This window comes from Ascaphus truei, chromosome 12, assembly GCF_040206685.1.
Source record: "Ascaphus truei isolate aAscTru1 chromosome 12, aAscTru1.hap1, whole genome shotgun sequence".
Lineage (NCBI taxonomy): Eukaryota > Metazoa > Chordata > Amphibia > Anura > Ascaphidae > Ascaphus > Ascaphus truei.
Window position 1 is genome coordinate 4,478,167 of NC_134494.1, and position 16,717 is coordinate 4,494,883.

Sequence of the window (16,717 nt, forward strand, 5' to 3'; positions counted from 1 at the left end):
TGCCTCTCTCTCTCTCCCTTCACTGTGCCTCTCTCTCTCTCCCTCACTGTGCCTCTCTCTCTCTCCCTTCACTGTGCCTCTCTCTCTCTCCCTTCACTGTGCCTCTCTCTCTCTCCTTCACTGTGCCTCTCTCTCTCTCTCTCTCTCTCTCTCTCTCTCTCTCTCTCTCTCTCTCTCTCTCCCTTCACTGTGCCTCTCTCTCTCCTTCACTGTGCCTCTCTCTCTCCCTCCACTGTGCCTCTCTCTCTCCCTCCACTGTGCGCCTCTCTCTCCCTCCACTGTGCGCCTCTCTCTCTCCCTCCACTGTGCGCCTCTCTCTCTCCCTCCACTGTGCCCCTCTCTCTCTCCCCCTTCACTGTGCCCCTCTCTCCCCCTTCACTGTGCCCCTCTCTCCCCTTCACTCTGCTCCTCTCTCCCCCCTTCACTCTGCCCCTCTCTCTCCCCCTTCTCTGTGCCCCTCTCTCTCCCCCTTCACTGTGCCCCTCTCTCTCCCCCTTCACTGTGCCCCTCTCTCTCCCCTTCACTGTGCCCCTCTCTCTCCCCCTTCACTGTGCCCCTCTCTCTCCCCCTTCACTGTGCCCCTCCCTCTCCCCCTTCACTGTGCCCCTCCCTCTCCCCCTTCACTGTGCCTCTCTCCCTCCCCTCACTGTGCCTCTCTCCTTCCCCTCACTGTGCCTCTCTCCTTCCCCTCACTGTGCCTCTCTCCTTCCCCTCACTGTGCTCTCTCCTTCCCCTCACTGTGCCTCTCTCCTTCCCTCACTGTACCACTCTCTCTCCCTTCACTGTGCCTCTCTCTCCTTCACTGTGCCTCTCTCTCTCTCCCTTCACTGTGCCTCTCTCTCTCTCCCTTCACTGTGCCTCTCTCTCTCTCCTTCACTGTGCCTCTCTCTCTCTCCCTTCACTGTGCTCTCTCTCTCTCTCTCTCTCTCTCTCTCTCTCTCTCTCTCTCTCTCTTTCTCTCTCTCTCTCTCCCTTCACTGTGCCTCTCTCTCTCCCTTCACTGTGTCTCTCTCCCTTCACTGTGCCTCTCTCTCTCCTTCACTGTGCCTCTCTCTCTCCCTCCACTGTGCCTCTCTCTCTCCCTCCACTGTGCGCCTCTCTCTCTCCCTCCACTCTGCGCCTCTCTCTCTCCCTCCACTGTGCCCCTCTCTCTCCCCCTTCACTGTGCCCCTCTCTCTCCCCCTTCACTGTGCCCCTCCCTCTCCCCCTTCACTGTGCCCCTCCCTCTCCCCCTTTACTGTGCAGGTATGAGGGATGGGGGGAGATATGAGGGGGGAGAGGATAGGTATGAGGAAAGGATGGGGAGGGAGAGGTATGAGGAGAGGAGGTATATGGAGAGTTGGGGGAGGTATAAGGAGAGGGGGAAGTATGAGCAGGGGAGTGTGTCTGTGTGTGTCTGTGTGTGGTCTGTGTGTGTCTGTGTGTGTCTGTGTGTGTCTGTGTGTGTCTGTGTGTGTCTGTGTGTGTGTGTGTGTGTGTGTGTGTGTGTGTGTGTGTGTGTGACTGTGTGTGACTGTGTGTGACTGTGTGTGACTGTGTGTGACTGTGTGTGGTGTGTGTGACTGTGTGTGTCTGTGTGACTGTGTGCACGTATATTGGGGAGGGAGGTTGAGTGTGGAGGGGAGAAAAATACATGGGGGTGTAAGAGAGAGGGGGGGGGAAGGAATGGGTGACTGAGGAGTGTGAGGTGGGGTGAGAGTGAGGAGGTGTGTGAGAAGGGGGGTTCTCGCAAGGCCGCCGAAACGTGGGTGGGTGGGGGGCCCCGGTCTAAACGTTGTTCCTGGGCCCCGGGAAAGCTGCCTGCGGCCCTGCATGGCTGTGATGTCACTGACTGCCACGAGGAGAGCGAGAGACCCTATTTTGCAAAGTGTAATATACATACAAGGTCAGGAATGTCACATTTTTAAAAGTCTTCATTTTCATTAAATTCTTTATTAAATTATTTAATTTAAATTTGTCAATTAATTATTTTTAATTTGTTAATTATTTTCATTTTAATTAATGTCTTCATTATTTATATACACACAAACACAAACTGCAGGGCCCACCTCCTATACACACAGACACACACTGCAGCCCCCACCAACGGGACGCATTATGGTGCCGAGGCATCACGTGGTGCAACATTGTCATGGCTACATGTCACCGCCTGACGTCAGTGTCTCGTTGTCATGGCAACGGGGTGCGTCACGTGATGTAATTTGTTTTATAAATAATTTTTTGTGTCCCGGTTTTTCATTTTGAAAATCTGGTCACCCTATCCATATGAATTGTTCCTAATATTTCAATATACTAAGATTAATCACTTTTTTCAGTGTTCTCGTGTGGTAACGGAGGAAGGGAGCAGCGCTGATTGAGGAGACCCTGGTGAGTGATTCATGGTATGTTTATCAATGTAAACTTGTACATCCTCATAACCTTTTATGTAACACAGAACAAATGCAAAGAAAGCTGCAAAGTGGCCAGTGTGGGGATCAGACCCACGGCCTTGGCGTTATTATCACCACAACTGAGCTATCCAGCAAGCAATTGTATGTAGCACACGAGAGGCAGCGCAGGTACTGCTGGAAAGGTATTTTACTCATCACTTGGTGTATATTTACAGGCAAAAAGGAACAGATAACGTTTCAGGGCAGCAGCCCCTTCCTCAGATCCCCCTCAGTGTGCACAAGGAGAATAGACATTTATATAACAATGACATTCGCTCCCACCCACTAAACCCCATTAAGCCGACCCCGCCCCAGGTGTGTGCAGGACTCAAAATACTCGGGAGGTCCCCGCGTGGTTGATTCCCGGTGCTTCCGGGTTGTGACATCACGTGTCGCGTCACGGCAAGGTCCGCCCCTCACAACGAGCGTTGTGTCCACGGGACTACAGATACATCATGCGTGCAACCACGGACGCTAGCGCACATTTATATATACAATGTAACAGACATTTAAATGCACATAATGAGAAACATAAGAACTGGAACCATATTACTAGTGAAAAAGCTGGTTAAGGTAAGAACTGAATAAACAAAGTAATCTGCACAGTGGCGTGTGTGTGTGTGTGTGTGTGTGTGTGTGTGTGTGTGTGTGTGTGTGTATATGTATGTGTACCACTGGGTAGTTTGGGGCTATAGTTCTGCCCTCCTCCTGGCAGTAATACCTGTAAGAGCAGATTTGCCAGGAGTCATCATGGGTTTCCTCACTTCATACAGTGCAGTGAGTCAGTGAAGGCAGTGTCATCAGGCTCTGTGTCCAATTAGAGACACAGGGGTGGTGCCTGTTGGAGCTGTTTAATGTACTGCAACTTCCTATTTAGTAAGTTGGTCTCTGCCTTGATAGAGACAGGGTACCACAGGGTACACCTCCTCCTCTATCGATCTCTCAGTGGGGGTACCCTAGGGCTCTGTCTTGGGGCCTCCTTCTCTTTTCTCTTTACACACTCTGTCTAGGTCAGCGGTGCGCAAACTGGGAGGTGCAAGATTGTTCAGGGGTGGCGTGGCGGGTTGCAGAGGCCCCGCGCTCTTCCCCCAAGGCATTCAAATGAATGCCGGGAGATCGCGTGAGGCGTCTGCAACTTCACTTACCTTCTCTTTGTGACGGAGCTTGTCTCGCATCAGGAGACGGACCCGCAGGCTGAGGTAGGGTTGCAAACAAACCAACCACAACCCAGGGACCGAGTCCTGTATGAGTATCCGTAGTCAGTATGGAAGCAGGGGTCAGGGCTGGCGGGAGAGTTGCAAAGTCCAGGGGACAGGCAGAGGTGCAAAGTCCAGGAGGGAAGCGGAGGTCAGGGCAGGCGGAAGGCAGCGAGGTCGGGGTCACGGTCCGTTGTCAGCAACAGGAATTCAAAACAAGCAAGAGGATAAAGCGTAACTGCAAAGACGACAGGAGCTGCAAACACACAGAACTTTTCGCCATGGCAACGTGGTGGCAAATGACGCCGCGTCATTCAATGTCACGTTGGCATGGCAACATGACGTCACGTGACCCCGTGGCGTCCTTTGACGCCGGAGAAAAGGTAAGGGAGGGGCGGGGGGCGTTAGCCGGGAGGGAAGCAGGAAGGGGGGCACACGATGGAAAGACTGCGCACCGCTGCTCTAGGTGACCTTATCACATCTCTTGGGTTCTGATATCCCCACTATGCACAAATGTACACACTGACCTAACACCCGCTGTACAGACCAAAGTTTTTGAATGTCTCTGTGCTATATAATCCTGTATGGCCCTTCCCCGACTCATACTTAACATACCAAAACAGAGCTCTTCCCAAACCTGGCCCTACTACATTACTGTTGGAAGCACTATCAAACACCCAGTATTACAATCACGCTTCCTAGGGGTCACACTCGACTTCGCTCTCACATTCTCCTCTCACATTCAAAAGGTAGCTTCAATCTGTCGTTTTTTCCTCTGCAATAATACAAAGATTCGCCCTTTCCCCTGTTGCTCTACTGTTTAAACTGACTCAGGCCCTCATTCTCTCCCGTCTTGACTACTGTAACCACCTGCTGTCCGGCCTTCCTGCCTCCCCTACAATCTATCCTAAATGCTGCTGCCAGAATCACTTAACGCTTTCCTAAATCTGTCTCGGCATCTCCCCTATTGAAATCCCTCTCCTGGCTTCCTATCAAATCCCGTATCGCACACTCAATTCTTCTCCTCAGTTTTAAAGCTTTACACTCTTCTGCCCCTCCTTACATCTCAGCCCTAATTTCTCGCTATACACCATCCCGACTTTTGTGTTCTGCTCAAGGATGCCTTCTCTCTACCCCCTTTTTGTATCTAACGCCCTCTTCCGCCATATTCCTCTCTCACTGCCTGACCCAAACCTCTGGAAGGTCCTTCCCCTCAATATCCAACTAGCACCCTCTCTATCCACCTTTTAAGACCCATCTTAAAACACACCTCCTTAACGAAGCATATGATTAGCTCTGTGGCTTATACTATACACCTCATACATCGACCTTGGTCCCCTGCAGATGCACTTACCAGAACACCCTCCTACTGTCTCTGTATGTTCCTACTTACCAATTCGATTGTAAGCACTTCGGGTAGGGACTCCTTTTCCTAAATGTTACTTTTACACCTGAAGCACTTCTTCCCATTGTGTTATTTGTATTTTGTGTTATTTATATGATTGTCACGTGTATTACTGCTGTGAAGCGCTATGTACATTAATGGCGCTATATAAATTAAGATATACATACAGATAAACAGTGTAAGATCAAACACTTATTCACATGTTTAAGCACATCTATGATATGTTTATACTTAAACGCCTCTGTGGCTTGTGCTATGTTGGGAAAACAAAACACTCCCTTAACGAATTGACCGGGCAACACAAAACCAACATTCAGAAGGCTAATTCCGATACCCTGCTGGCCAGACACTTCCACCGATATGTAGTGTGGGGAAAAAGGCGCTACTGCGCATGACAGAACTCCAGTAGGTCCCGGATGCTGTAAAAAAACTTTATTGGCACATAATGACACTAGGGCTACACCACGATCTCCCCCTCTACGCGTTTCACCCGCTAGAATAGGGCTTCGTCTTTGAGGATAGCAGGACCCAGACCGGAGTGGAGATTAAAGGTAAGAGTTTTTAACTTTATTTACCTCTCCACGCACTCCGGTCACTCTAGGGTTGCTCATAGCTTCCTCATACCCGGCACAAATGGCTGATTGACACCTTCTGGTGCACTGCAGTGTAGCTGAAGCGCAGGACAGGTTTTTCTTTTGGACTTCCACCGATATGGCCACATGGTGGCACAATTACAATATCATGTCAGGAGCGGCTCAGTGAGTAAAGACACTGACTGGCACAATTCCCGGTGTCGGCTCCTTGTGACCTTGGGCAAGTCACTTTATCTCCCTGTGCCCCAGGCACCAAAAACATGGATTGTAAGCTCCACGGGGCAGGGACCTGCAAAATGTCTCTGTAAAGCGCCACGTAAAAAACTAGCAGCGCTATACAAGAACATGCTATTATTATTATTTATTGACCAAGTATGCAAATTTTGGCCCCTGTGCGCTCACATCAGCCGGACTGGCTTCTACAAAGTGTTTTAATAGAGGTAGTACAGTACAAACGGGTTATACCACTAGCATACAGTTGCTTCAATAGTAATTGCAACCACAATACATAGGTATTTACAGTGACAGGCAGGGTAATGTGCACAAAATGCATGGAACAATATATCCAAAAATAACTCCTATGACTAATGCACAAATTGAATAAGACAAATGGATAAAAGGACAGAGTGTGGCAGTAGAAATCTCCCGTTGAGTTGTGAGGCTCTGGAGGTAATGAGGTGCTCTGTGCAGCTCTATAAGGGTTGTGAAGATAAGATCTACCAATAAGAGCGCAAACAGAGCGACCTCCGATAGTGAAATATGTACAATCAATTTATTGGACTGGTAGTGATAAAAAATACGCACTCACACATTGGTGCTATTGGCACTGACGGGTTATCCGTAAGTTGTGAAAGGAAAATGCTACAAGAACATTCCGTGGTAGGTTCCCTTTTCAAGGACAACCTCTCTGGCTATAAAAGACTACAAAAATTGAGGGATGTACTTGTGAGAATTGCAACCATGTGCATACAAAAATGATATAAGGCTAGGAAGATAATGGATGTAAATTCTCTAACAACTGGTATTGTGAAAAGGACAAGGCAAACAGAAATAAACAATTAAAATGGTTGTAGTGTAAATAACTAAAATAAACAACATGGAAATACAAACACACAAAGACACGCAAAACAACAAATAATAGGAAAATGGGGTGGGAATAGGAAGCAAGAGGGAAATGGGAAGGAACAAAAAGTAAATTGTATGCCAAAAATATATAATAAACCAAATAAATTGATTATGATGCCGGAGACGCCAAAAAGCTCTTCTCAAGAGAAACAACACTTTCAACCATCTATAAAACAAAAATAGTAAGTGCGGGCTCCATAGCGTAAATCTGTACAAATAGGTTTATTGGTGACCAGAATATAAAATACAACTCACAAGGTTCGTTAGGACTTGCGCATGAGAGAACTGTAGCCAGGGCCGTAGGTAGATGTTTAAGCCACGCTTGTGAGCTGGAACTAGATCCACGGACCTGACTATGACGTAGTTCCGCTTCCGGATACGCGTCGACAAGTATCGCGCCAAGATTCCCCCAGGGATTAGTACTGCGGACTCCACAGTTCCACCAGTCTTGGCTCAAAGTGATACCAGCTACCTTGCAAACAGACCTCAAGCGAATAGACACCCTACGCATTTCGTCACATAAACATAGTGCGGCTTCATCACGGGGGGAAGTATGTAAGGCCCCAAAGCCCTTTTATACTCCAGGATCAGTGATCAACTATTAACCCCTAATAAGTTAGCGATCTAAACTTACAGTTGCTTGTAAAACATGGCATACAAGGACACTGGGATACAACATTCAGCAAACGCATAGATCAGAGAGAAGCGTTTAAATGAATTCTATAAAAAAACATGATGCAAAACAGTACCAATGGTAAACATATTAAAAGAACATGCGGATATTGTCACAGGACTTTTAACACTATTTATATTTGTACCGGGATCATTCACTAGGCAAAACGTGGTAGTAGAACAAAATGCAGTTTATTCAGGTAAACCCGCATGCACACAATGAATACACAAAATACAGACAAAATCACACTTACTTGGGGTCTGGGGGTGAAATCTAGACTGAAATAGGTGCAGAGCGCCTGCTTTGGTAGGCTTACCCTGACCGGGATATACACCCGGGCTTCCTGGTCCTCTTTCGGCTTGAGATCCTAGCCGCGACTGCTACTGCACCGACACACTTTATTCGAGCAAATACCCAGTATGTACCTGGCAGATACCTGGAATGCGCCGCTCCTCACCTCTGACAAGCCCCGTTGCATTTGCCTTCCCAGCCTGGGTTCATGCCTGGCTGACGGGCGGCTGATCTGTTAAATGATAATGATTAGGATTTAATAGGCTGCAATGCTTCGCGTGTCTACCAGATGGCATAAATTCATGAATTGTAATGCAGTATATATATATATATATACTGTGCAGTATTGCAGCCAGCGGGAATAAAATGCTTCAATCCCTGCCTGGAAAATAACCCAATGCACTCGGGCAGAAAACAGTCACAAACCTCAATACACCCGGGTATACCCGAATTCGTGGGACTAGCCGAGCTCGAATAAAGTGTGTCGCCAGTGTACGTTCCAAAAAACGAGAACTTGGCCCTCTGCAGAAGCACAAACCAAAATGCCCTCCTACTGTTTCTGTACATTCCTCCTACATACCAGTTAGATTGTAAGCTCCTCGGACCAGGGACTCCTCTTCCTAAATGTTACGTTTGTCTGAAGCACTTATTCCCATGACCTGTTATTTATATTATATTATTTGTTATTTATATGATTACCATGTGTATTACTACTGTGAAGCGCTATGTACATTAATGGCGCTATACAGATAAAGACATACAATACAATTTCCTCCAGAGGCGTTAAAGAGGAACGAGTGCAGGAACACAGCATGCGTGTGTGGCATTTAGCCAGGGTCTGGGGTTAGAATGGCGAGAATAGCAGAGAGAAAGCGGGGCATGTAGATCAAGAGATGATAGGGCAAAGTTGTAGTTCCTGACCAGGTTGTCATTGTCTGTAGCAGAGCTGAGAGAGGGTAGGGAGGAGTCCAAAGTGGAATCAAAAGCTAATAGAGCGCAGGTCTGTGCAGGAATTAGGTGGAGAAGGGGAGAAGTGAGAGAGAGAAGATGAGATGAGATGACGGTTAAAGAGAGGAAAGGGGGAAATGGAGATATCAGAGAGTGAAAAGTTTTTGGCTGAAAAACAGGTCTAGGTAGTGGCCATCATTGTGAGTGCTGGCTGCAGTCTCCTGTTGAAGGCCAAAATAAGATGTTGGAGAGAGAAAGCGGGAACACCAAGGGAGAGAGGGGTCATCAATATGGAGAAGAACAGGGGAGTCAAAGGAGAGAAAGGAGAGTCAGGATTTAAAGAGCGAAAGAAGCGGGTGATTAGAGGTAGATGGGCGATAGATTACTGGCACGTGGGCAGGGAGTGGAGAGAAAAGCTGGACAGTGTGAGCCTCAAAGGAGGGACAAGAAAGAGAGGGAGGAATAGGAAGAGTTCAGTAACGGCATGGAGAGGAGGAGCCCTACACCTCCACCCCTGCCATCAGGATGCGGGAGAAAGAAAGGCCACCATAAGAGAGGGCAGCTTCCAGAGCAGAGTCAGACTGAGTGTGCCAGGTCTCAGTTATAGCAAAGAGAAGCACAGAGTGAGAGAGAAAGAAGTCATGCACAGAGAGAAACTTGTGTTAGAAAGGGAGCGAGCATTCCAAAGGGCACAGGAGAATGGGAGAGAGGAGGGAGGGTGGCAGGGGATAGGTATGAGGCTAGTGGTTGACAACAGAAGTAGTAGAAGTTGCATGTGGGAGGTGAGGACGAGAGCATGTAGGAATAAGGCAGGGACCAGAATTAGGAGAGAGGTCCCCAGAAGCAAGGAGAAGTATGGATAGAAAGAGAATGTGTGAGGTTGATTTGTAGGGGTGTGTTTTAGTGCAGGTGGGTGGGGTATAGCTGTGTAGTGTCAGAGGGCGCAGGTAGGAAAGGAGTTCATGTGAACTGAGAAGTAGGGAAGGAAGGAGAAATGGAGATATATGAATAGAGTTAGAGACATAATAAGGCTGGTAGAAAGAAATGCGTATTTTGAAAAGAAGTGCAGTGATCGCAAATATAAATAGTAGAGGCGGCATGGCAGTAATAGCTGTGTGTTGAGATGTGCGGTCTTGGATAGAAAATGTCCTCCTTTCCAGCGCAGTTCAAATTCAGCATCTAGGACCAGTAGGTGTTCTGATGTCCACTTGTTTCACTCCTGTTGAACTCCACCTATTTCAAGTGTTGGGGGTGAAGTCTACTGGCTAGAAATAGACTATTGCAATGTGTGGGTGTCACGGGAGACCAGAACTTTGAACACTCTTCCACTGGGATCACTATCACCAGACAGGACACACTAGTTGAATAAACGAAAGTTTATTCTGGCAGGCCAGACAAATAACATGATCACAATGTAACACTCGTGAACTGGGGCCCTGAGGGGGAGAATATAGCCTTACCTAATTGCAGTGGCCTGCTTCAGTAGGCTTGCCCTGAACAGCTTCTCTTCCGTCCTCTCAGTGCTATTCAACACGGAGCACTTTCAAACATCCCGCCAGCCGTAACGTCACAGTCTCCGCTCCCGGATAAATTCAAACTCATCTGGTACCCTGATCGGCTGGGCTCCTTACATAGCCCTCGGTCTCCTATCTTTTTGCTGGAGCATTCCCATTACCAGTGTTCGACAAACCTATACATTTGCTCGCCCCGGGCGAGTGGATTTAACCCCCGGGCGAGTAAATATTGGCCCAAGCAGCACACGTTTGGTACTAGGTGGCGAGTAGATTTTTTTGTGTGGCGAGTAGATTTTTTGGTGATTTGTCAACCACTGCCCATTACTATACCAAGACAAATTTCCCTAGCCAATTCCAATCTGGCTTTCGCCCCAAACACTCCACCGTAACTACCCTGCTAAAAGTTTGCAATGAAATCCAGTGTGGAATGGAACGGGGACATCTCACTGGTGCAATAATACTAGATTTTGCAGAGGCTTTTGATACTGTTGATCATGATATCTTGCTTAACAAACTCCAGTGCTCTGGAATAGGGCAGTATGCTTTAAACTGGTTTCATTCCTGCCAATCATGTCCATCTCAGGCTCTAACTCCAACCCCCTGGGTATCACCTGTGGTGTCCCACAAGGCTCTGTTCTGGGGCCCCTACTCTTCTCCGTTTTCATTTATGATCTTCTTACTGCTTGTTAGGGAGCTTCAGAACACATGTATGCAGATGACACAATCTTATATGCACACAGCCATAGCCTCTCCGACCTTGAACACATACTTCAATCTGACTTTTTAGACTAGAAAATTGGATTTTCCAGAACAAACTGTTTTTAAACACTAACAAGACAGTAACAATGATATTTTGGACCAAGGCTAACACCACCCTAACTCCTATTACTAGTTTTAAATACTTGGGCATATGGATTGACTCCCATTTAACATTCAGGATGCACATTTATACCCTGACATCCAAAACCTATGCCAAACTAGGTGTACTTTACATGAACAAATTCTCCCTAAGCCCGCTGGTCAGAAAGCTTATCGCACAGCAGATGCTAATGCCAATTATCGACTATGGGGACATAGTATACGACTCAGCACCCCAAACCCACCTTGGCAAACTTGACACCCTCTACAATTCAATAGGCCGTTTTGTTCTCCAATGCAACTACAACACACATCACTGCGAAATGCACAAGTCACTAGATTGGCCATCACTCGAGTAGTAATACAACAAATTATCCACTCAGAGCTCATAAAGGCAGCTGGTTACATTGAAACTAAAAAAGGTTTGTTCAGCAGTATATAGTAACAAATAGATAGCGTGTTACCTGCAGCGTTAGAATGCACAAGTGCATAATGTGTCATTGTTAGTGGAACAGCTGATGCTCTACAATGGGAGATGTGGACCTTCACAATGAGAAGACGGAGGGATCACCAAATAGAGGAAAAATAGTAAATTACCTCTATGGCCCCGCTCAATATTGCAGTCCTGTTTCCGTTCCGGTGTCACACGTGGTATACTCAATATCCTACACCGTCTTCCAGAGCTACTTTCAGTAAGGCTGAGTCCATGGTGACTTCAGCCGTGTGGATGCGCGGAGGCTGAAGGAAAGCGGGTGCTTTCCATGGCCTTAGACTGCGTGCCGTCCGGGGGCGTGTCGGGGGGGGGGGGGGTCTGTGACGTCACGGAGCTGGTTCGCCCTCATTGGGCGAACCGCTCATGTGACCGGCCCTGCGCTCCGGCGAGCACAGAGACTAAAATTTTCCTAAGACACACGCTTCCGCACGCTTGCGGAAGCGTGCGCAAGCCCCTGCTAAAGCCGCTCTCATTGCGGCTGCAGGGGCTCACTGCCGAGCAGCAGCACGTCTCAGCACGGCTCAGCGCCTAAGCGCTGACCTTGCCCGAGGCCTTAGTGTTCCAAGTCTCTGATACTGCTGTTTTGGGTCCATCCAATCAAAAGGCAAGACTAAGAACACTGCGGGGGATTGTTTGACAACACGAACACACAAAAATCACTCACAGCTCACCGGGTATGAACAAAAATAAAAGAAAATGTATTTAACTACATAATTAAAAAATCATACTGGGGACAAAACAAGGGGGTTCTCCTCCCACGCGTTTCACGCTGACATAGCACTTGAGTCTAGGCGCAAAGTTCACCTTTCCTGTCTTACCTTCAAATACTTTCTGGGCAAGCTACCCATCAATCTGAACAAGCTTCTCACCCCTACCACATGAAGCACTTATCATCTGAGATCTGACTCCAAAAGACTGTTCATGGTCCCAAGGTTCAGCAAAATATCTGGCCACTCCTCCTTCTCTTACCGTGCACCCCATAACGGGAACAATCTACCGGAGACTCTCACAGCCACCGCCAGTCTAAGTTCTTTCAAAACCAAATCTGTCTCACATTTTAATGTGGTCTGTAACTGTTACACATGCCTATCTATATATATAAATTCGAAAGGTTAGTGCTAGATGCGGTGAATCTGATTGGTCCTCAGCCTCTGGCCAATCAGATTGGTGGCTCTATGACGTCACCCAACTGGCACTCTCTTCCCCCTCGGCCTCACCTCTCCCGGATGGAGGGGAAGCGTGGCGCGGCACTCCTGCCCCAGCCGCCAACTTCAGGCTCCTCCCCCCTCGCTCCCAACCGGCTGAGATGTAAATGTGTGTAACATACCCTTGATGAGGGAGACAAAGGGGCGGGGTCAGAGCTTTCACAGCCAAACAGAACACGGGAGATGCGGCCAGCCTCGACCATGTGACCATTCCACGCGCACGTTCCACCGCACTTTCCCACCAAAACCCTGGACCCGGCTGTACAGGGAGGCGAGGCGTGATACACCGGGGGTTCTTTCACCGATCTGCGCCTCTCCCTCCTGGGACCCCTCCTCCGCGGACACCTAGGTGCTTTATTGCATTGGGGGGAGAGTCAGGAGAGGGAGGGGGGGAGGGAGGGGGGGGAGTCAGGAGAGGGAGGGGGAAGAGTCAGGAGAGGGAGGGGGAAGAGTCAGGAGAGGGAGGGGGAAGAGTCAGGAGAGGGAGGGGGAAGAGTCAGGAGAGGGAGGGGGAAGAGTCAGGAGAGGGAGGGGGAAGAGTCAGGAGAGGGAGGGGGAAGAGTCAGGAGAGGGAGGGGGAAGAGTCAGGAGAGGGAGGGGGAAGAGTCAGGAGAGGGAGGGGGGGGAGTCAGGAGAGGGAGGGGGGGAGTAAAGAGCGGGAGGGGGGGAGTCAGGAGAGGGAGGGGGGGAGTCAGGAGAGGGAGGGGGGGGAGTCAGGAGAGGGAGGGGGGGAGTCAGGAGAGGGAGGGGGGGAGTCAGGGGGGGAGTCAGGAGAGGGAGGGGGGGAGTCAGGAGAGGGAGGGGGGGAGTCAGGAGAGGGAGGGGGGGGAGTCAGGAGAGGGAGGGGGGGGAGGGGGGGAGTCAGGAGAGGGAGGGGGGAGTCAGGGGGGGGAGTCAGGAGAGGGAGGGGGAGGGAGTCAGGAGAGGGAGGGGGAGGGAGTCAGGAGAGGGAGGGGGGGAAGTCAGGAGAGGGAGGGGGGGAGTCAGGAGAGGGAGGGGGGGAGTCAGGAGAGGGAGGGGGGGAGTCAGGAGAGGGAGGGGGAGGGAGTCAGGAGAGGGACGGGGGGGAGTCACGAGAGGGAGGGGGGAGTCAGGAGAGGGGGGGGAGAGAGAGGGAGTCAGGAGAGAGAGGGAGTCAGGAGAGGGGGGGGAAGAGAGAGGGAGTCAGGAGAGAGAGGGGGGGGATTCAGGAGAGGGGGGGAAAGCCCACTGACTGACACACACACTCACTGACTGACTGACACACACTTCCCCCCTCAGTCAGCTCAGCACCAAACACGGGGGGGGGCACGGAGCTGTGAACAGGGGGGGTGGGGGACGGAGCTGTGAGCGGGGGGGGACATGGGGGAACAAAGCATTGAATGGGGTGGGGGAATCGGAGCTGTGAACAGTGGGGAGAGGGAGGCGCAGCTCGGAACAGCTGTGAAGAGGGGGGGAAGGGAGTTGAGAGGGAGGAGGGGGGAGCCAGAAGATTACATCTCGGGCAACGCCAGGTATATCAGCTAGTAATATATATTATCTGTAACTGTGCATGCAATGTATTGTGTATATAATCTATACCCTGTTCACTTATGTAACTGTATTTGTAACCATGTATTATTTGTCATCTTAACTCTATGCCCAGGACATGCAGCAGGCCCCGGGTATACGGCGGGTTCCGTTCCAGAGGCCCGCCGTATAGTGAAAATCGCCGGAAAGTGGATCCCACGATTTTCAGTGCTGCGCATGCGCAAACGGCATTTTCGTCGTTCTGCGTGCGTGCAACCGGCGGTCTGCGTGTGCAACCGGTGGTCTGTGCATGCGTGCCGGGCGCACCCGCTCGTTCTGCGCATGCGTGATTTTAAATTCAACATGGCGGCCCCCTTCTTGGTGCCGCCGTATCAGCGGATCGCCGAAAAGCGGAGTGCCGAGAAACGGGGCCATGCTGTACTTGAAAACGAGCGGTAACTCTCAATGTGTTACTTCGTGGTAAAACATTTTATAAATAAATAAAATTGCATTGCTGCCCCCTCTGCTAGCCTGTTGTGGCTATATCCTACTATTGTGATGCATGTTTGCGCCATCTATTAGCTACATGCTTCATCCATTCCAATACTTATCAATAATAGATATTCTCCGCCACATTAACCCTATACTTGATAGCATCATCATATTTACAGTGGTGTGTAAAAGAAAGTACACCCTCTTTGAATTCTATGATTTTACATATCAGGACATAACAATCATCTGTTTCTTAGCATGTCTTAAAATGAGGTAAATACAACCTCAGATGAACAACAACACATGACATATTACACCGTGTCATGATTTATTTAACAAAAATAAAGCCAAAATCGAGAAGCAATGTGTGAAAAACTTTGAGGATTCGCCATCCTGGCGAGATCCATTATTAATCTATACTATATTTCAGAAAGTTTGTTTGTTTGTCCAGCTATACAAATTCACATGCTTAATCCTAGAGCCACCAAACTTGTCATGCTATCTAATAGGATCAAAAGGAAGAGCGTATGTGGAATTTTGGTATGTTTGACCTGTGGTTTCATATAATATATCTATATCTATATTTTTGAAACCATTGTATGTCCGTCTCTAGGGGCAATCTGATTGGTCCGTCGGTCTGTCACTCAGCCTCCGGCCAATCAAATTGCTCCCTTGGCCCGCCCGCCCTCGCACACCTCTCATTGGTCACACTCACCAGCCACTGACACCGCTACCCACGGGCATCGCCGCACGCTCCTCGGTGCCACCGCCTCACCTCTCCCCCTCACAGCAAACCCCAGCCTCCCCGGCGCCTCCAGCAACACTACCCACGAGCAGCAGCGCCTGCTCCTCGGCGCCGCCGCCTCACCTGCAGGAGGGACCCCCCACATGCCTTCTGCAGCTCTCCGGGCTCAGCTCTCCGTGCAGCTCCCCCCCTCTCTCCCTCCACATGCCCTCTGTGCTCTCCGTGCAGTTCCCCCCCCCCCTCTTTCCCTCCACATGCCCTCTGTGCTCTCCGTGCAGTTCCCCCCCCCCCACACTCTCTCCCTCCCCACCCTCTCTCCCTCCACATGCCCTCTGTGCTCTCCGTCCGGCTCCCGTCCGATCCCCGCCACTGCCTAGCAGATGACTTGAGCTGGGGTGCGACTCCCCTGGGCTGCAGGAGGAAGCTGCTGCCGGCTATATGCTCTAAGGTAAGCAGCTCCCCCCCCCACACACATTCCTTCCTCTCCGTCCTCATCCCTCCGTCCCTCCTCCAACACACACATATACACACACACACACACGTAGACACAAACACATGTAGACACACACACATATGTAGACACACACACGTAGACACACACATACACACGTAGACACACACATACACACATATATACACACACACACATATGTAGACACACACATACACACACATGTAGACACACACACACACATATGTAGACACACACACACATACACATATGTAGACACACACACACACATGTAGACACACACACACACACATGTAGACACACACACATGTACACACACACACATGTACACACACAAACACACATGTACGTACACACACACACATACACACACACGCACACACACACATACACACACACACACACGTAGACACACACACGTAGACACACACACACGTAGACACACACACACGTAGACACACACACACGTAGACACACACACACGTAGACACACACACACGTAGACACACACACACGTAGACACACACACACATGTAGACACACACACTCACGTAGACACACACACACACGTAGACACACACACACGTAGACACACACACACACACGTAGACACACACACACACGTAGACACACACACACACGTACACACACACATGTACGTACACACACACACACACATACACACACGTACACACACACACGTAGACACACACACACACGTAGACACACACACACGTAGACACACACACACGTAGACACACACACACGTAGACACACACACACACGTAGA

The 16,717-nt window shown here is 49.6% G+C and overlaps 1 protein-coding gene across 2 annotated transcripts in view; it reads left to right on the forward strand.

The window, feature by feature from the left end:
• The window catches only part of LOC142464312 (uncharacterized), a 43,719-nt gene that overhangs the window by 298 nt on the left and 26,704 nt on the right, over positions 1–16,717 (forward strand). Inside the window, exon 2 of one of the 2 annotated variants that reach the window (XM_075567797.1) lies at positions 2,316–2,367. The gene's annotated coding sequence lies outside the window, so the exon portion shown is untranslated. Of the gene's footprint in view, positions 1–2,315; positions 2,382–16,717 lie in introns of both variants that reach the window. The other variant, XM_075567796.1, reaches the window with a different exon arrangement.